The sequence below is a fragment of the Pituophis catenifer genome, unplaced genomic scaffold, assembly GCF_029215685.1.
Source record: "Pituophis catenifer annectens isolate HBS135680 unplaced genomic scaffold, rPitCat1.0.hap2 SCAF_3, whole genome shotgun sequence".
In the NCBI taxonomy this organism is placed as follows: domain Eukaryota; kingdom Metazoa; phylum Chordata; class Lepidosauria; order Squamata; family Colubridae; genus Pituophis; species Pituophis catenifer.
This window is the reverse complement of record NW_027256883.1, coordinates 170,875,245-170,897,835: the sequence shown is the minus strand read 5'-3', so window position 1 is coordinate 170,897,835 and position 22,591 is coordinate 170,875,245.

Below are 22,591 nucleotides of genomic sequence, written 5' to 3'. Positions count from 1 at the left end.
CTTGCACTGTCCTGGGGTTATATTATCACCATAACCCTCCCAGCTGGCTTCCACCAAGCAAAGTCAATGGAGGAAGCCAGATTCACTGAACAACTGCATGATTCACTTAACAACTCCACTAATTTGCTTAATAACTGTGGCCAAAAAGGTCATAAAATGGGGTGCAACTCACTTAATAACTGTCTTACTTAGCAAAGGAAATGTTGGGCTCAATTATGGTAAATTGAAATAGTACCTGGTGTCTGTTTCTTATGCATCATATGCAGAGATCATTTCTTAGAAAGAAAGTATTCAACGGGTGCTTTATTACATTGTTTGTTTTAAATGACATTTTAAAAATCCAATTATAAATCATATATAATAATATGCACATACCTCAAAACAGTTTACACAAATTGCAATTAAACTCTGAAATGGAGCATTACTTTTTTAAAAAAATGACTATTTCATATCAATGTTACATTTGTGTAAAAATGTTTTTAAATCATTAGAAATATTGAAAAACTTGCAAAATAGAAAATGGATTAAAATCCACCCTCTCTCTAAATCTTTGTAGCCTTAGCCCTGGTATTATCAGGGGGTTTCCCCACCCCCTTCCTTTCCATTCACTTGTGTCCAGTTCTCAGAGAACTTGGACAAGCCTCATTTCATTCCCAGGATAGGCCTCACCAAATGACTCTTGCTGATTACATTGTTAGAGTTCTAACAATCCTGTTTTCTACAGATAGAGAACTGGGGTTGAGAAATGGTTTTTTTTTTTTTTTTACGCAACTCAGGCACCAAAATCCATGATACTCGTTCTCATTCTGCATCTGATGATTTTCATCCATTTTGCCTCGAGGGTTAGTCCTGTTAGACTTTTGCAGCAAATACAACAGAGAATCTTATATTACTTTGATTAGATTCATATCTCACCTTCTCTATGGGAACTCAGGGTGGTATAAATAGCACTTCCATCTCAACTTTTCCCCACAACGATAATGTTGAAAGGTAGGCTGAGCTGAAAAGGAAGGATTGACCCAAAATTTCCCAAAAACCTTACAGGCAGGTGGTGCTACGAATCTGGGTCTTCCCCATTTTGGTCATAACCTTCACCACTATACCATATTATGTTTTAGCACTGCAGAGCTTTGTGGTCCCATATTATCATTACACCACATATAATATAAAATTATCACATAAAATCTGATATGATTTTTTTAGACTGTGGAGATTTATTCTCTTCTTGGTAAGATCCAGTGCCTTTTAAAAAGCTATGTTACAGTACTAAAAATTTTTGCTCAGCATGGTGGTTTAGAATATGAAATATAAGACTGGTGGAAAAATAGAATCATTCTTCAGAGAACAGTTATCTAAGCAATGGGAACTGCTTAGACTCCTTAGAGGAGGACAGGAATGACCCAGAAATCACATATCAGCAATAAATATTCTCCAGTGGTAAGTCCTCAAAACAGTTCTAGTGATATGGTCATATTGTCTTGAATGGTATGATGAGACCAATGTCTGCTTTTGAAATGCCTTCACAATGTAGGTTAATTGGTTTTTTTTTCTGCAAATCCTACGACATTTCAGTGTTTATTTGAGAGAATGTCTATGACCTGTATAAGACCTATGACCTATAAACAGAATACCTGGGCCATGCCAAACTTCAAAGTTAAATTTTCTTTGATCTTCCATCTATAAATCTGATAATCCATACTCAGGCCAGCACTGAGAAAGTATGTTGTCTAGCAGATAGCGTTGGACTTGGAATTCAGATTCCCTTGAACTCTGTGGGTGGCCTTAAAGCAAACCATGCCTGTGCAATATCTGTTGCCTATCTGCAAAAAAGGAGCCTAAATGAGAAAGAATAAACATTTACCTTCTGTACCTTATAAAGAACAAAATTTTGCTCTCTTTCTCAGATAAGACCTCCCAGTTGTATCCTGATTATCCAAAGTGGTGTCAGTTTTCTATGTTCTTATCATTTTCATCAACCAAACTTGAATTACTTTTTACCCCTCTTGTGATTCAGTTTTAGAAGAGCCGATTGTGGTTCTTTGCAATTAGTAAAGTCTGTACTTGGCATCCACAGAAATGAATGAAATTCTTGCAGAGGCTCTAAGGCTGCTCTCCAGATTAGGAGTCAGGCAGTGGTGCAACTTCAGGCTTCTGTTCCATTCCAATGCATTTCCCCCTATATAATATAGGTGTTAATATTCAGGTTGGAGGCAGACTACTTTTAACTCTTGAGATATATATCCATAATAAAAAATAAAAATGATGGTGTAAACAAAATAAGGCACAAACATGAAAATGGATGTGCATGCACACATACATGTACACACAAAATGGAACATCATATACTTTTAATATTTTAAGTTTTTTTTTTTAAAGATAGGCATTGTATAGTTAGGTTTAATTTTTCATGATTTTATAGAGATGGATCACTTCTGAATCTGTCTCTAGAAGTTGTAGTTGTTGATCAAATTCTAGTATTATTTCTTTGATCTGTTCTTCCGTATTACTTGTTGTCTTTACTTGCTACTCCCTTCATCCTTACCAAGTGTAATAATTGTTTTTAAGCTATCACCCACTTGCATCACATACCCAAAATACAGTATGCATTGATCATAGTATTAGGGAACTTTAAGTCTCTACTTGACCCAAGACTGACTGACTAGTTCTTCTTGCAGTCATTGGTGTTCCTGGCAACTATCTTGGTCCCATAATTAGAAGGCAGCTTTCTTTTGTTCTTTCTCAGTGTGATACACTATACTAATATGACAAAATATTGCTTTAACTATTCTGATGTTTGTTGTTATAGAAATATCCACATCTTTCATGGCCATGTCTAAATTTGTCATTATCTTTTCCTAGGATTAATACCCTCTCTATTTCTTCAGCACACTGTCAGTCAAGAGCCCAAGAAAACATCTGTTCTTGAGCCCAAGAAAACAAAACTATCACATTCACTTCTTCACTTGCAATTGTAAATTCAACAACCATGCAGCATGACATTCCTTTTGCTTAATAGTTAACATTAACCTGATATTTTCTCTTTCCCTTTTTATTTTCATGAGCTCTTGCATGTCCCTTTTACTTCTGCCAACAGTTTCATCTCCATTTTTCCCATTATTAGTGTTTCAGCCCCCAGCTCTGAATCCAGCTATCATTTCTTCCAACCATGCCATTCTCATAACCTCTTCTTTTGACCCTCTGAAACGCCGCTTCATTGATTACAACAAAATGTTTGACTATATAGATCATGCATGATCTACATACTTAAACATTTTGTTGTAATTACTGACACAGAGGTTTCATGCAGAGGTTCAAAAGAAGAGGTGTTTATAACAGTTCCAATGTTGTCCTTTGTTCTTATTTATCCAGATTTATATATTCTATTCACATTGCACCTTTTCTTCAAGAGCTCAAGATGAAAATCTTCCCCCTCCCATATTTTCTATACAGCTCTGTGAAATAGGTTGGGCTGAGAGAGAATAATTGGTTCAAAATCCCAAGTGATTGCTTGTTTTGAGAGCTGCCTCTAGGAACTTCTTAGAAATTTTAATTCAGATATTTAATTCAGATACATGTAACATATTCCAAAATCTTCTTGAAGGAACCCTTCTGTCTTCTTTCCTATTTTGAGTGGATTGCAAACATTTTGTCCTTCATCCATGTCCATCCCTTCTTTTATACACATATGTAGCATGAAGGTCATTTATAGGAATCAAACAGCCACAGATCCAAATATGTCATAATTATGTAATAATGTGATAGAGCTGCCCTTTTGCATTTTCCTCTCCATTATTCATCTTACGTCCCTCTGACTTTTCCTTAACAGTATTTACATTTAGTATCCCTTTTAATGTATACATCTTTCATAGGATTTTAAATTAAACTTTCTGACATTGTGACTCTTAGAATCTTAAGGCTTTTTTCCCCCCTTCTGTTTGGTCATATCTAATTCTCTGAGATGTCCTGGACAAGTCCCTGCAGTTTTCTTGGCAAGATTTTTCAGACGTGGTTTGCATTGCCTCCTTTCTAGGGCTGAGAGAAAGTGAATGGCCTAAAGTCACTTAGCTGGCTTTGTACCTAAGGCAGGATTATAACTCAGGTTCCATTTCTAGCCTAATGTCTTAACCACTACACCAGACTGAGTCTCACATAAGCAACAGTATACTAATATTTGCCTTCCTCTACAAATATTTCCCTTTGGCAATTTATGAACTTAATAGCAAGTTGCCTTTCCTTCTTTTTCTGACTTTTTCTATTCTACAATCTTGTTTGTAATAATGTGGTTGTTAAAGAGAGCTGAATATCTGGAAAAAAAATAACAAATTGTTGATACTAATAAAATTATTGTGTCGGCTTGGATTTCACACTGATTTGAATGGGCTGTATTATAAATGTCCATTTCTTTATCAGAGGTCCTGTACGGTAGCTTTCACGCAGTTTTATTACAAGTGGCAATCAGTAAGTTTTTACAAGGTACCAAGGGGACAATGATAGGGAAATTTCAATCAGCTGTTAAAGCTATTATAGACTTCCTGCTGAGGAAGAAGAATCAAAGTTCTACCCTTACTACTATTCAAGCAAGCAACCAACCAGGAATATGGAACACTATAGTGTGTTTTCATCTAAATGAATATAATTTAAGACTAAAGCAGCAAACCAGGGCGAATAGTGTATATTTCAACTGTATTTGTGCTTCTTTATACAAGCTTTTGATAGACATATTGTGCAGCTTAGTGAGGCATCCTATAGAGAGCAATATAAGGTGACCTACATTCAGAAGTTCTTCAATCATTGTTATGCTGATATGTTTAATATACAATTTTGCTGATTCGCTGCCATGTAAAACTTAGATGTAAATGTCATTGTAGTAGCAGCCAATTGATAGATTGATTCTTTGTGAACTTCTGGTCTCCTTTTAAAATAGTAGCTACATCAGTGGTATCATATCTGATAGCAACAATTTCTATATTTGATATATGTGCTTAAGTGGCTATATATATGTGTATGTGTGCTTAAGTGGCTATATATAATTCACAAAATTATAAGAAAAATTCACACAATCTCACCTCTGGAATTCTCAAAAGTGCTTTTTTCCCCCACTAAAGGCAACTGGATTGTTTTTTCCTTGAGAAAGAGGAAGTAAATGTTTCACTTCTCATCCAAGAAGCTTCATTAGTTCTGATGGTGTTAGGGGTGGGGAATGGAAGGATAGGTTCTGGCAGTTGAGACTGGCCGGGTGGGGGACGAGGGGATGTCGTGAAAGGATAGTTCTGATGGGGGATGAAAGAATAGGTTCTGATAGTATGGAGTGGGGATGGAAGGATTGTATTTCTTTGCAGTCATCTGGTCCTTAGCACTCTCTGAGAACTGTTGAGGGCACTTCGGTTCACCTGAATCAGGGTGCAATTGGTTGTGGAATCTTCTTGGAACTACTGCAAAGTCTGCATTGTAAACTGATAGGTAGTGTTTTATTTCTTCTTCTTCCTCAAAGAAAAACAGTCCAGTAGCCTTTTGAAGAAAAAAAGCACCTTTGAGACAACTTTGATCTGGATAATTGAGAATCTCCTCAGACACTTCTGGAATTCATTCCTGAATTAGTGTCTTAGCCATCCTGGATAGTATGCTTGGATTTATAATCAAAACCATAAAGAAATCAGTAACAAGATTTTTTTTAAAAAAAAACATTTCTAATGGTACATTTGAAGTTCCTTCTAACACTGATGTGCGTTTTGGAACATCTTGAACAGAAGCAGCATAAAATGTGTTAAATGAATAGACAAGGTCTATCTAGCATGGACAGCAGAGGGCACCAGATATCCAATAGGAAAATTAGAAGCCTTTACATTAAGTTTTTCATGTCAGCTTCTAGAATCCTTTCACAACTATTTTTAAACCCCTCAGTCTCTATGTATTCAATGTATCTATGCATTCAGATTACTAAGGATACCAGATCTCAGATGGAAAAATCTGGGTGAACCCTAACCCTATCTCAGCGATACAAAATCCCTATCACCACCACCTTCTCCTGCTCTAGCTGCCATTTAATGATTCTCAAGGTTTTGCTGCCTAAATTTCATTGCCCTATAATTTACAGGGGACTAGATTCTTCCATACTTCACCTTGAAAGTATATTAGAACACTAAGATTTTCCTTCCTGAAAACTTTTAGGTGTATATTATAGATTTTTGGCTGCTAATCACACACACACATTTGTTTGTTTGTTTGTATGTATGTATATGTATGTATATATACTTAGTAAATTAGTCACATTAGTATGTCTGTGCATGTGTGTATAAACACTAAATTTGACTAATTTACTAAATTTACTAATTTTAAACATATAAAAACATGGAACTGCTGTTGAAGCACATCTACTACATTAACTACAATTGGAATATCTGTGGAGATCTAAAAGTAGTGGTTCCACTGATTGGAATGCAGCTTGGATATACCAAGTAGTATTGTTGTCAACCCTGAAGTTGGCTGAACTGAGGCCATTTTTATTTTTCCGCTTCAGTGCTGACACATACTGGAGCTGAGGGATAGGGAAGGGGGAACAGAGGTAGCTGGGATGCTGTAGCCAAAACAAAATGCTTTCCCTTGGAAACCAAGGATATTCCCGCAGGTGTTCAGGAAGAGGAGACTGAGGTCGTCTAGCAACTGGGCCGTATGCTGATTGGACCATGTGACTGAGGGGTTGGGGGAAGTGACAAACTTTCACTTTTAATTAGGTGAAAACCATGGGAACTTTTAGAGTCGGTTTCACCACATCTGTGCTAATATGATCTTTCCATTAAAGCTATTCCTTGAGGACTTCACCTACCTTTTTTACTTGAGTTTTACTTGATATGGGATTATTGCTTGGAACCCTGACGTTTGTTGAATATGCAGATAGAGCAGCCGTGCAAGAAAGTAACATCACATTAGAAAAAAAAATGGCCATTCTGAAAGACTTTGGTTCCGGGACAGAAAAATATGACATATAAACCCAACAAAGATATTTTTGCCTCCAGTTCATATAAAACTCAGACTGATGAAAAATTTGGTGAAAAAAAATTGTGAAAACCTCCACCTACAAGGAAAACGAAGGCTTTCATTATTTGAGACAAATATTTCCAAGAATAACTGATGCCAAGATTAAGGAAGGCATTTTAGTTGGTCTACAGATCCAATATGTCACCAAGTTGTGACAAGATCTGTTACTGGGGTCAGAGAAAATTGCCTGGAATGTATTGACACCATGCATTCAAGGATGGCCCTGTGGAACTCATGCAGCATGTTGAAAACATTATACATTATAGTCATTAATAGTTCATTTCACTGATTCCTGTGTGATACTGTCATTCTGAAAATATATATATATATATATATATATATATATATATATATATATATATATATATATATATTATATATATATATATATTTGTTTTCTCAGGTTTTCGCGGGTGTTTGTATGTAAGTCTTTGGTTATTTGGGTCTTCTCCCACGTAAAATTGGAAGTGTCTTGGCGACGTTTCGACGAAGTCTCATTCGTCATCTTCAGGCTGGTGTTCTCGGCTTCGTGCTTCCAGGAGCAATGTGAGATCTCAGCTGTCTCTTCCTTTTAACTGCTAGTGGGTGTGTGAGCTGATTGGGTGGGGACTTGGCTGTGTTCTGATTGGGTGGAGGTGTGTTCTGATTGGTTAGGGGCTTGGCTGTGCTCTGATTGGATGGGGGGTTGGTTGTGCTCTGATTGGATGGGGGTGTGTTCTGTTTGGGTGGGGGCTTGGTTGTGCTCAGCTTAGTCTGAGTTGCAGGGGGATTTGAGCTGGTGAGCTGCGTTGTTGTTGTTTGGCTTCGTGTTTGTGGCCGTGCGAGCTCTTCATGGTGGGTGTCAGTCTGCTTCATGTATGGATTGGAGGGGTTTAAAGTGGCTAATGATGCAGCTGCGGTCTGGCTTCTGGTCCTTGGTCGTGGCTCATTATCAGTGTGGGTTTGAGTCTGCTTTCTGCGTGGATGTGTGGTGGTGACATCCTGTGTGGCTCTCGTGAGTGTGGGTCTGGTGTCATTTGTCGTGTTAGGGACTCGTTTGTCAATAAGGGCGGGTTTCCAAATGGCTGGTAGGCGGGAGGTATCGTCTCGTTTGTTCATGCTGTGTGGGCGCTCCTGGAAGCACGAAGCCGAGAACACCAGCCTGAAGATGACGAATGAGACTTCGTCGAAACGTCGCCAAGACACTTCCAATTTTACGTGGGAGAAGACCCGAATAACCAAAGACCTACATACAAACACCCGCGAAAACCGGAGAAAAATATATATATATATATATATATATATATATATATATATATATATATATATATATATATATATTTGAATTTTTTTTATTTTTAAACAAAAGATAAAATATAAATTCATCATCCATTACAATTGCAAACAGTGTGTCTGTCGGTTACAAATCTTTTGTGCTTCATTCCCATATTCAAAGTTTACTAATTATCTAATTTCTCATATTGTCAAACAAATAAACATCCTCATTTATCATTTATTTAAGTATGGCTTTATCGCTTCAAAAATTATTTTTGAATATTATATTTATAACATTCATTTCATGTTTCATATTTCATTTCCATGTTTTATTATCTAGCCATCTGAAACTATATTTGTATTCAGTTTGAAGGAGTTTATCATAATCACCAAAAGTTTTTCAGGAAGCAAAACTTTTGAAAAAATATTGTTATCCAGTGAATCAGGAGATGAATTTATTCACGAGTATGCTCTAAACTAAATACACAAGGAAATCCCTCAGCTCAGATTATTTTCAATAAATTGGCTTAAGGATAGTATAAGAATCGCATGGCAGCATTCTGTTGTTAATTTTTTGACAATGAGAAGAGCTTTAAACTGGTCTAACATGTTTAAACTAGTTGACTCCTTAAATTTAGCAGTATAGGAATGATACTCTGCACATGCTTAGGGGGAGATGCTTTTATTGCTCTTTCACATATTATAGGTTCATGCCAAGTTGAATTAAGTTCATTTCAGCAGCTGGTAATTATGCCTGGCCATTGTTTCCAGTTCCTTATCACAAATGCAGGTTTACCTATTACAATGTAAACATCTATGGTTCACTTACTACAGTACCTTGAACAGGAAGAACTTGTTATATTCAGATCATTCCATAATAATTGTTTCTCTTTGCACCTACCCTTTATTGAAGGGGAATAAAAACCTTAATCCATCACTAAACCATAAGCCATTGTTTATTTCTGAACAACTGAATATACAGTACCACAATGAACTGGGTCACACAGTGTGAAGTCAGAAATCATAACTTGCTAACCACAAAGTCTGGCATCATACATCATACCTATCCAAATAAACAAGATTCTGGTTTAGCATGAAGTGAAAACTCAAGCAATTATCAGCCTTCTCCAACCTGATGCTCTCCAGATCTATGATGAAGCGGATTTTAGATTGCCTCATTTGGCAGGAGCTAGAAAAAATTCCACTTTTCCTCCTCAGAGCTATCTTGCTTCATATCTACTCAACAATGATTACAAAGAGGAGAAAGGAAACGTGTCATTGTTTTAATGCAGGGTGCAAAAAAGGGCCATGAAAATGATCAAGAGTGGCTTTCCTATGAGAAATGGATAAAGTATACAGGTATTAGAGAGCCAGTTTGGCATAGTGGTTAAGGCACTGAGTCACGTCCAGACAAGATGGGTGGTATATACCAGTGGTCCCCAACCCCCGGTCCACGGACCGGTGCCGGGCCGTGGAGTACCTGGCACCGGGCCGCGCAGCGGCCGGGGGCCATGATCGATGCAGCGGCCGGGGGCCATGATCTTTTGCAGGGCGCGCGCGCGCCGCTTTTCCTTTCCATTGCACGGGCTTGGCTGGCGGACCTGCCGCGGCTACAGCCGCCGCCGCCGCTGCTTTCGGGGGGTCGCAACTCGCTCCCTGTTGCCCTGCTCCGCCTCCGCCGCCCCCTGCGGGGGGTCCGGTAAATTCGGCGAGCCGAGAGCGGTGCCGCCTTGGCCCTTGAGCACGCGCGCGTGCGCTGGAAAGAAGCGCGTTTGCCTTACAGCCGAAAGGCTGCCTGGGGTAAGTTCTATTGGCCGGGGGCGCGAGAGGAGAGGGGCAAGCAACCCCCCCCCGCTTCTCTCCCACCGACCCACCTCCCTTTTCCCCCTTGCAGCTTTGGAATCTTGACCTTGTTTCTTGCATCTGAGGCACCCGCGGCAAGACGGAGTCGCTGGGGGTGCCCCTTTAGAAGTACGGGGATGGGAAAAGGCGGACCCCGCTGCTTGCTGCTGCCGCTGCTTGGCCGACCCCGGCGGCGCTGTGTTTGTTTTCTAGCGGGGGGTTGAGAGAGAGAGAGAGAGAGAGAGAAAATCTGCCCTTTAACTTTGCGTGCGGTCTTGTGGGTATCTTTTCTCCAGAAGTCCCGTAAGAGCCACTTGCTTTCAGGGGGACAACAAGGGAGGGGAGAGTAGGCTGAGTCTGTCTCCAGGGACTTTCAGCTGACGCTTGGAAGAGTTTTCAGGGCATTTTGAACGCTGGGGAGACCAGGTGAAGCAGAGAGGTTGTGGGGGGGACGGCGTCTGGAGTGAGTGCAGAATAATTAGTGCTTCTTTAACGTTGAGCCTCCAGTCCTGCGCCACCCTTGTTATAACTTGAAGCATGCGCGCGCTCAGCGGGCCACGGTAAAATTATCAAAGGCTGATTGGTCCGCGGCGATAAAAAGGTTGGGGACCACTGGTATATACTGTAAGTTGAATAAAGCAGCTTATAAGTTTAATAAATAAATAAATACCACTAGAAACTGGGAGATGGTGAATGCTAGTCCCATTGTAGGCATAAAGCTACCTGTAAATTTGTCCAAGCAGGCAGTCTCTGAAAATCAGACATAATTAAACCAAAGGAAAAAAATATAGCTATTAAGCTTGGAAAATGATTAAGGATTAGGGTATTATATAAAATTATACATGAGGTAGAAAGAGTTGGTAAGAGAGGTATATATTAAATAAAAGCACTTCCACATGCTATTGCAAACCAGTTTAGTTTCCTGGATCTTCATACACTGAAATTTATATATTGAAGTTTATAGAGTAGAATGGGTTTTTCTTTGATAGTTTTTCTCTCAGACTCATTTTATAAATAGAATTTTATCTTTTATCGGAAAGTAAAAATAGGACAAAATGTGGGAATATCCTGGAGAGGAATAGCAAACAGAGGCTCAACTAGCCTTTCTCCAGGAGGGAACCTGATATAAATGATTGTCAGTGCCAACAAGTGATATACCTCTTGCTGGTGATGTCTAAGGCAAATTATATGAGTCTTTTTTGCAAGTCCATGAGGAAAATTAAGTCTATTTTTCAGCAGTGGGATCAGAGAAATTTCCTATCTTTGAAAATGATACTTGATGGATCTCACCAGGCCCAAGGCGACAGGAGAAAACATAAACCAGGCAATTTAAGCTGGTGATCAAACCAGCTCTATTGCACAGGGTCTTTGATCGTAATTACTAATTGTGGCAGAGTTAGTTATCTTTGCGAAGTTGATGGGAAACTGCTTGTCAGGATAAAACATTAAAATAAAAACCTTCTGTCTGCCAAAAATATAGATATAAGCATATCTAGTTGCTTCTGAAGTCTCACCCATAAAGACCTGGGATATGATGATTTGATAGATTATAGTCTAATTGTGCTTCTGCAAAATCTCTGGACTTCATGTATTGACAGAATGTATTTACACATAAATATGGAATGGCCTTTGTGCTTGAGTGTGCTTCCATACTTGTGCTTGTGTTTAGTATATGTAGTGTACCTATTTTTACAGTATTTACTTCATATAATTTGATTTCTAAATAACTGCAGCATTTCTTAATGACCATGGTGATCAGTTTATGACTGCTGTGTTTGCCTAATGACCACCACAAAAATGGTCCTAAAATCAGTCACAGTCACATAATGACCAATTAACGACTGACACAACCCTCAACTATAATTGTGGGTTCCTTTACAGTTGTTAAGTCAAGGATTCCTGTAACCAAAAGTAGTATATGTAAATGGACTCTGGCTTAATCTGCCTGGACTAAGACGGAGCGTGAAGACATTGAAAATGAACAGTGGGCTTGTTCTGTAATTTTATAGTGTCAGATGATACAAAAGTCCTATCTTCATATCTCATGCTAACCCTAGCTAAAGAATCATAGGCAGTGTCAACAGGTGTGAGAAAGTATATTGGCACAATGTCATTAAATGTGACCAATGGTATAGTATGTTTAAAATTTTTAAGAAATGAGAAACTTCTATCTCCCATGATCCAAAATAGAAGAAATGCTTTTGTCTAGGACAGGAGAAAGACTCTCATTATTAACTGGAAGCAATTCTCTGGGATTGAAGATTTGTAAAACTTTTTTCCCCAAGAAAGCAAGTAATAGAAACATGGCTTCTCCACAACAAACATGATCAAGGTCCCAAAGAAAAATCTGATATGAAGATTCCTGCTATCCTGTACATCCTGATAGCTTCTGCTTACACAGGAAGTTGATTGATATATGATGAGTTTGGGAACAGACAGCATTGGCTGGATACAGTGCTGAGGTAATTGACCTCTCATGCAGATGGCTGATTGTGATTCACGGACTGAATTTAACAATTATGGGTTTTTATAGGTTTGTTCATTCCAGTGGACTGTAACTATAATACATAAGGTTACAAACAAAACCTGTCTTTTATTTCAACTTTAATAGAAACAGAGAATGGCTTTGGAACAGACAAACACAATTAGAGCCCAAACAGACTTCAGATAGAATCCTTAGTATTGCCAAATCAAGATGCAACTTGCAGTTACAACTGCACCCAGAGATTTCAAGAGCTGGTTTGTCATTCTGTCTCCACTAGCTCACAGTGAGTCTATGAGCAGATGGTACCGGCTGGGATGTTTGTTTGTTTTCCTACCACAATCTGCCAGTGTAATCTGTTCCTAATGGGACACAGGTGCTACCCCTTTGAAGTTCCCTTTTATATAACTCCTAGCATTCAATATTTAATTTTTAGCTTAGTGGCTTGAAATAAGAATTTTGTTGGGGAGTTCAATCAAGCAGTTTCTGTTTTGAAAAGAGCATTCTTAGGGGTGAAAGTCCTGAGTTTTGCAATCCAGAAGAAGTGGGCACAAAAATTTCATCTGAAATACAAGGAACATGGCCTTGTCTCAGTGGAACTGAAGCAGATATTTTCAATGCATGATTTCAAAATTTCTACTAGAAATATACCACAGACTTGTTTTGCATTAGAATCATCAAGGAATTCTGATTAAGACTAACTTTATGTTATGGCAGGTAGACAAGAAGTATTCTGCTTAAGTTTATAAGCATAGCAATGAGCTATGTTCGGCTTAATAACATATGGAACATTGTGGGGTTTCAATGCCATAGGAAGAAAACTGTGAGTTCTAGTCCCACCTTGGGCAAGAGTCATCTGGGTGACCTTGGGCTAGTCCTTTCTCTCAGCCGTAGGAAAGAGACAATGGCAAACCACTTCTGAAAAACCTTGCCAAGAAAACTATAGCAATTAGTGGCCCGGTTATACTTGTCTTCATTATGACATAATTACTGTACTGTACTGTACTGTACTGTAGTGTACTGTACTATTTGTGCCAGGCTAACACATTTTCCTACAAGATTTTCTAAATAGCTGTTATTCAATTTGATGAAAGAGAACTTATTATTGAAATTCTTTCAAAGAAAAACCTTGGTGAAATAACCATGTCTGGTGGTGCACTCCTGTATTTATTTAATTATCAGGTGGCCAAAGGATGCAAGCGCTTTGTCTTGTCCAATTTTCTCTTGGCCATCTGCAGCCTCCTTGGATTCCTATGTTTCCATTTAATCCCAAAGGGGAAAAATCATGTAAAAAATCACCTTCTCCCATCAGGATTTTCCTATTGCGACCATTATTACTAAGGATAGTGGTGGACAATTAATTTTCCCAAGGGGCCACTTCAGAAACTGGGACAATTGTGGAGGGTTGCCTCTGCTACCTTCGCCCCACCGCCACAGGCCAGATAGGGACAGTCAAAGAACCAGATGTGACCTGCAGACTGTAAAATGCCCAAATTTGGCTAAGGAGGACCCTTACCCTTGAAAAATATTCTGAGCATTCACCTTCCCCTGGAGACTTTCAAGGAAATAATTCCTCCAATTTTTCTTACTACAAATTTGGTGCAGAATGTTAATTTTGGTCTACATTTGCATCTATACAAACGATTCAGCATAAGCTCACATCAGTCAAACTTCTATCCTCACTTGTTCACTTTTTGGGGGGAGGGGGTCAAAGTCTGTTTTCCGACTAATAGTAAAACTCTATTAAGTTTACTAAACATCTGGTTGTCTAGATGAAACATCTGAATCATAATTTGCTTTAATTAGTTTTTTTTTTTACACCAACCAGTAACTTCTCTTTACCTAAGTCAGACAAAAAGCAGGTGTGAAATTCACCCTCCTTTGAAGAACAACCAAGGCATTAGCTCTAATCTAATCTTGCCAGTTTCAGTGGCAAATAGGGCAAACCCATTAACACTACTAGGGAGAAACATTTGGGGAATAATTTATAGCTTTCCAACTTAATTATTGCTATTTGGCTACTGCAACAACAGAATTTCTCTGCCAGTAATACAAAGCATGTTCCATCCTGCTAAGTTTTTCCATCCAGTTCTATAGGATCAAGTATTTGGGGAGAAATGGGCAAGTAGAATTCAACTTACTATGCCCTGGCTTAGCTATTTATAAAATTATCTAAGTAGTGGATATTGTTGAAGGTTCTCTTCTGCTTAGTTCATCAGCTTTATCAATTTTTCAGTCAGGCAAGCCAGGGAAACTCTTCATTGAAGAAATTATAGCATTTCTTCTCCAGAGATTTGTTCAGTCATGAAAGTGAATGACTGTCGTTAGGCAAGTGATTGCCTTGAGAGGATAAACCATGAAAATATATTTGTGTAGGCTGAGCAATGAAAATCTGATCAGGAAATAAAGAAACTGGCAAGTTGGTTGAAAGTGGCCCAGACACTAATTCTAAGGGATTTTTAAAATGTGTATGTTTAAATGTTAAGACTGAAGTTATATAATGTCAGAACTTTCCACAAAAGAATATATGTTTGAGGCTAGGATTCAATGTGCATATTCATATTTATGTGCAAAGTGCATTTCACTCTAGTTGTTTCAGATTCATCATAAAGGATCCTCACCATGTACAGATAATTTGAAATGAGTCCTACATGTAGACATACCCATAGAATCGATCCATCCCTTTAGGTCACATAAGCAGACACTATTCACGTACAATTGTATCTTTTCCTCTTTCTCCTATGATAGTCTTATCCAAACTCAGGGCTTCCAGATATTTTGAAGTTAAGCTCTCACAATTTCTAGCCAGTCCTCCCATAATGAAAGACATTAGCCTGAGGAAAGGTGTTTGTTGTATGCACTGTCCTGAAAATAATTCTTAGGGATTTCAAAAAGCTTAGGTGTGGTTTGTGGAAAGCATTGTGATTTAAGGATGGTGGAACTCTTCTATCAGCTAGTCAGTCTGTTGAGTTACATCTGATCATAATTTACAATGGAGATATTTGTACTGCTAACAATGGTGCACAGAATCCTGTATCAGATGGGGTTGCATATGTGCCATGGGCTTCCCAGTAACTTCAGCTACATTGGATGACTACATTTGACAGCATTTTAATTGCCCATGATGTCTTCAGCTTGTGCCATGCTGAGGCACTTGTCCTATTGTCAGATGAGGAGACACACCAGAAAACACTGCTGCTCAAGTTCTCTCCCAAAAATCATCTTGGATCCCAGTTATGTCCCATTAAATTCCATGACTGAAAAAAACATGAGTTGCAAATGTGCACATGGAAATGTGCACATGGATATCCTGGATTGGGTTTATTTTTATTGTTGTAACATAAGATGGATATACAAGGTTTTCCAAATAGCGTACAAAACAACCCTGAAAGGCAGTGATTCTCATCCAGTAAGATTTACAATTGTGGAACCTGGTCTCCTAAAATCTACTCTAGCATATTGTGTTATTTTCAGCTGGCAGAGTTAATCAAAGTCATGAGGATAATGAGGATGGAAGTAGATGGGGTTAAACACGTCTAATACAAGATGTCCATCTTATAATATTTCAAAGTGTACATATTTTAAATGTATAACAATACACAGATTTGTATGACCCAATTTAAAAATTCCCTATGATCCAATTTACAAGTGGAGACCACAGGATCTACTTGAGCCAGGTTTATCTGAACAGTATGAGGGACAGACCACAAGGCTCTGCCCACTGGAGGAGGGCACAAACAACCTTTATATAGTTGTATAATAAATGCTGATCAGTAAGGACATCAAACACAAACAATATGGTTTAGATTTTTCTGCTTCTAGTGAGATAACCAGAATAATAAAGTGGAGGTCAGCACCACAATAGTCATTTTTTATGATTGTTTTCTTTCTAATTTTCATATAAAAATACAAGTGCTGATTTAATATAACTTGTGAGCCAGCATCTGCAAATGCCTAAGCAAAGCTATTAAGGAGGTTTACTTGAGTTAAGGAGTCTTTGGAAGTATGGAGACTTTTGTTTTACTGTTTCAATGCTCTAAATCTTCTTTAATAAGAGGAATAATATAAGCTGTATTTTCACCAAATACTCAGCAAATAGAGACAAAATGGTTCAGAATTTTCAAATTCTGAGATTTGTTTACACTGAGGTTGCCTGGTGGTTTAAAGGTTGGCACCAAATATGTGAGTTCATATTATGTTCTCACGTTTCAAAAAGTACAACCAGATTATACATCAAATTAGTTTTATCCAACATTATTATAATCTCACTGATTTAGAGCACAGACTCTTATGTCAAAATATATATGTTATCTTTCAAGTATTACAAAAAACAAAGAAGAACTAGGGGTGACATGATAGTAGAGTTCCAATATCTAAGGGGGTACAATAAAGAAGAGGGCATCAACCTATTCTCCAAAATACCTGAAGGCAGGACAAGAAGCAATGGATGGAAACTAATCAGAAGAGAAGCAACAAGAAGGAGAAATTTCCTGACAATTAAAACAATTAATCAGTGGAATAGTTTGCCTTCAGATTGTGAGTGATCCAACACTGGAGGTTTTTAAGAAGAGATTAGACCAGTGGTCCCCAACCTTTTTATCGCCGCGGACCAATCAGCCTTTGATAATTTTACCGTGGCCCGCTGAGCGCGCGCAGGGGTGGGGGCTTTGGGCCACACGTGCGTACCTGCGCGGGGCTCTCTTCCCTGGAGCCTTTGCGCACGGCCCAGGAGCTTTTGCGCACGGCCCAGGAGCTTTTGCGCACGGCCCAGGAGCCTTTGCGCTGCAGCGTTCATGTCCCCCGGCCGCTGCGCGGCCCGGTGCCAGGTACTCCACGGCCCGGCACCGGTCCGTGGACCGGGGGTTGGGGACCACTGGATTAGACAACCATTTATCTGAAATGGTATAGGACGGTGTTTCTCAATCTTGGAAGCTTGAAGATGGATGGACTTCAACTCCCAGAATCCCCCAGCCAGCAGCGCTGGCTGGGGGATTCTGGGAGTTGAAGTCCACCCATCTTCAAGCTACCAAGGTTGAGAAACACTCATATAGGGTTTCCTGCTTGAACAGAGGGTTGGACTAGAAGACCTCAAAGCCCCATCCAATTCTTGTTATTCTGTTTTTCTGCTTATGAAAAAAAAAGTTGACAGTTTATCTCAGTTAATCTCTTCAGTCTCCACTTTTTCACATAATTAAGTATTTTTAAATTTTTGATAAAATTATTTTCTACTACATTTTTCCATCATTCCTACAGCTAGCTCAGTGATCATATGGAGTAAAAAAAAAAACACCTATAACAATATATTGGATGTGGCCAGCAGCAATTTCCCTTGTGACTCAGATAAAAGGAACTTCAGCTGTGCCTCCAAAAATGGGCAGCAATAAATACTTTTAAGCACAAAGGAGATAACAAAGCTGTGTTTATTTTTAACATAATGCAACCAGAAAATCAGAGAAACCTTGACATTTTTTTTCACAAACAGGAAGCTGAGGAAACACCTCCACTAAACTATTATCCACTCATCCTTTTTCTTCATTTATCAGATAAGTTCCAGCAAACAGTCTCTGTCTGCGCTGTTATTTTGAGAATGATTTCGCAAAGCTATGCTAACAACTGTACTGTATAATTTCTCATGGCTGGTCCATCTTAAAGTCTCTATATTTTTCTAGCTTCAATTTACGACAGGCAAATTTGTTTTAATTTTTTTAAAAATGTGTCTGCCTATAGTATAAACTCTCTCACCCCAAGTTTTATGTTCAAGTGGTTTTCAGCTATTCCACTAAGTAAGAACTGAAAAGAACTTTAAGAAAACACTATGGTCTATACATTCTTCTTTCTGGACCTTTGCAGGTTTTGAACACAGTAAATTAAAATGTGACTTGCAGTTTAATCCTCAAGTACCTGTGTGAATCCAATCAATGTGATTGTTGTTCAACATTTGTGCAAAATTTGAAAACTGTGTTTATTGGAAAAACACTGGTAAATTAACCATGAGCTAGCATATTATATGAACACAGCCATTATCTGTACTTCAGGCATTGTTGGAATTAAACACTCTGAATTTCTTATGGTATCCAGAATAATATTAGGTAGGAAACATTATGAAAAATAAAAAGATAAGTGCAGTATATCTAGTTCCCTGTAATGCTTGAAGTACTAGGCAGGAAAAATGGGCTATGGGAAGTGGAAAAAAGTGGCCAGAACCTGGACTAGGATTGGGTCTTGTTCCAATGATGGAGAGAGGCAGCAGCTGCTCAAGAATGACAATACTATACTATATGGGTAGGAATATATGGTATTCCGATATATATATAATATATGGAGTGTTATATAGGGTATTGTGAGCTGCAAGTCTATTCAATTTAATCTGTGAACTGGGAAGGTCTAGCATGCGTGCACATATATTTGCATAATTAAACCTGCTTTTCATTAAAAGTACTCCAAAGTCAATCATTTTCTTCTATTAGAACTGGCTTATTTGAGCTTTGTTCCTGTTGGTTGCTTTCTGAACAATAACATATCTTAGATGCAAATAAGAAATATAAAGCAGAAGGACATAAGGTGAAAAAGAAAATAGGTTTAGATTTTCTTAACCTTTAGATCTTCCCCCAGGCGATTTTGTTTCTACTGATAATACATACAGACCCCTCCATTGTGGGAAATTGCATACTTTCACTATGAAGAAAATAGACTGTTCAGAATTTACTTCAAACTCACACACATTTTTTTAATCTAATGGCCTCCTGCAAAAGATCAAATTCAAAAGACAACTACAGAATACAATTTGGAATATTTTGAAGCCACATCAAAGAAAATAATTAAAGAACTGTGGTGAAGGTTTAGGAGCCCAACATAATATAGGTGCTTCTTGAAGGACAGGCATTTATCGAACATAATCATTAGGCATAGATTAGACATTTGGTTGCATAGCAAAGAGTTTTGGTATATTATAGCAATAATTTAGTGTGTTGGAGCTAAGAGGTTGACCCAGTTATCCCAGCGTAATGTACTGTATGTAGAAAGTATCAAAATGATGCGCATGTACTAAAATGTGGTATATCAGACCAAAGTTTCAAATAAGATTAAAAAAATTGCTCCTGTGACTCTCACAAGCAAAACATAAAATTCAAAGTCTGCTGATGTTGTTTGTCAGCGTTTCTCAACCAGAAAGCCTTTCTAAACTGTAGGAATTTAATTCCATCACATCTAGATGAATGCTGTATAACTTAACTTTAGATTCATTATGCTGGAGATGGACACTGTATTCTTCAAGAGTCATTGCTATTCCTTAAAAACTATTTCTTTATTTTAGCCGAATGTAAGAGAACCCAATTGAAAATACAGAAAATTGCCATTTTCATCCACAACAACATTATGATACATAGCTTGACAATGCTACAAACATAATACCAGTAAGTAGCTGAATTCTTCCATGGAGGACATGGTAGCTTGTACTTATTTAATCTCTGTCTCCCAATAAACCTCATTTATTAACCATATTTCTCAATGATGCCAATATATTTTTTACCCATTAAACAGCATTGTAAATTCAGAAAATTGATTCTACAATAAAAATAATAAAATATTACATGCTGTCTACCTGAACATCAATAAATTAGCCTTCATTTGTTTTTTTTTTTAAATCAAAACGCATTTGAATTTATATTCTGCTTTGTGAATATAAACAGCCTTTGCTTTCTCCATAAAGAGATTCTTGAAGTGTCTTGAAATCCTCAGGACTCTATCTATTGTTGTGATTGGGCTTTATGTCTTGAATTCTAACAGAATTTGGTATATCACTTCATATTTCCTAAGATATCTGACTTTTTCCTTTATAGTTTAACGCAAAGCATTCCTAATATCAACATAACAAGCATTTGCTCACCTTATTACCTCCTAACCAACTAAGAGGTACATGATTTTGCAATTTTTGCAAATGTTTACAGTGATGTATTTCCACAACTGTATAGTTCATAATGACTTGAACCTCCAGGATGGGCATTAACTTGTATAACCACATTTTTTCTTATTCTGCAGCATAATTAGTATTTCCTATAAAGGAAAGCCTATCTGGTTCCTTTCATGGGGAGGGCGTGGCACTAATCAGGTAAAAAAGCATCTTTCCCAGAATGCTTCTTGTTGTAGCACAGATGCTCAACAGAAGAAGCCACGGTGATCTCATGTCATCACACAAATGACATTAATTTTTACATTTGTGTCACATCATAATATATCATTGGTGTCACTTGTGTCCGTGTCATGACATATGTGACTTCACCTGTCTACTTTCAGCTCCACTGAGGATGCCTACGATTTTTCCTCTCTTTCTAAAAATGAGTCATTGGGAAATTTTCGTATTAAATATACAAATTATTCCAGATTTTTTTTTTTAAAAAAAAAGTTCGTTTGGATAACTCAAATTAAGATTTTAGCCACTGATGATGATGGATTCATATTTATAGACTATCGTGTAGAAATCCTAAATCCTAAATTTATTCTGCAAAACTTTTATGACATTTGTGAATACCTATCAAGTGATATACTAACCAAACTAATTTTGATTACTATCCTGTAACCAGATAAGTTTGATTAGTCTTGATTGTGTTAGCATATTGCCCTTTTAAATACAGCTTTTGGTCGAGTCTTTGAAGTTCTGGGAAAATCCAGGTCTGGATGACTAAGTCTGGAGTTATCTTTCTCTTCAATCAGTGAATGGCTTCACATGCCAAAGTCATGCTGAAACTTTTGTTTTGACTGCTGTTGGAACTTTCCTCTTTAAGTTCCGAAACCGCAATGTAGCAATCATTCCAGCTATTCACATGTTCCAAATAGGAGGGAGGAATGTGAGGAAAAGGATAAAAAAATAGATTTATAAGTTTTTATTATATATATTTTTAAGAATATCTCCAGTGCAAGAAAGCTCCTGGGTGTACAGTAGTGGCCAAAATTGTGGAAACCTTTTGGGAAAAGTGTATTTTCTAAAACTAGCTAATAACACCACTTTTTTTTTTTGGAGTAGTACCATAAAATTATATATCAATGGAAAGATAATTTAATCAAGAATGTAATGCAATAACTTTTATGAAGGATTTGCTATTAGAATAGCAGTTACAGTATAAAGAAGAAAAGTAAAACACGTAGAAAAAATGAGATATAAAAAAATTATCACATCAGTTAATACTTAGTTGGGTAACCTTTAGCTTGAATTATGGCCTTAAGACGTCTTCCCATGGAGTGAACCATGTCTTTTAGTTTTGCAGCTGTTATAATGTGAAACCAAGTTTGAATGATTGCTTCTATTAACTGGGTTTTATTGCTGGGTCGCTTCTGACTAACAAGTTTCTTTAGTCGGCTCCACAGATTTTCAATTAGGTTAAGGTCTGGGCTATTCCCAGGCCATTCCAGCAGTGGAATATGATTATCTTGAAACTCCAAAAAACAGTGGTGTTATTAGCTAGCAAAGCTCAAAAATACACTTTTCCCAAAAGGTTTCCACAATTTTGGCCACTACTGTACACTTAATATATTGTTTAGATTCTCATAACATTAATTAAATTAATGATCAATAATATATAACAGAAAAAGAACACTCGAGAAAGGATTCTTATAAGGATTTGAGGTCAGGCATAAAACTGTGTTATTAAAAGAAAATGACTTAGATATATACTTTTATATTAACTATATGCCATATGATTATCCCAACAAATGTTTCTTAAATGGCTATTCCAATATGAGAACAGTTTAAAATTACATTTCAATTATGTATTTACATTTTCTATTTAGCTTTAATTTGGTCATGGCCAAACAGATGGTTTCCTTGGTTCCATTTTGTCTTCACTATAAACCTTTGTGATAGATTATGATATATACATTGTGTTATGGACATGGCTTATTTTTCCATGGTTTAATAAACAGTATGACTGGACTCCATATGTTGAATCAGAAACCATGGATTATAAATCACAGTATCTGGATTAT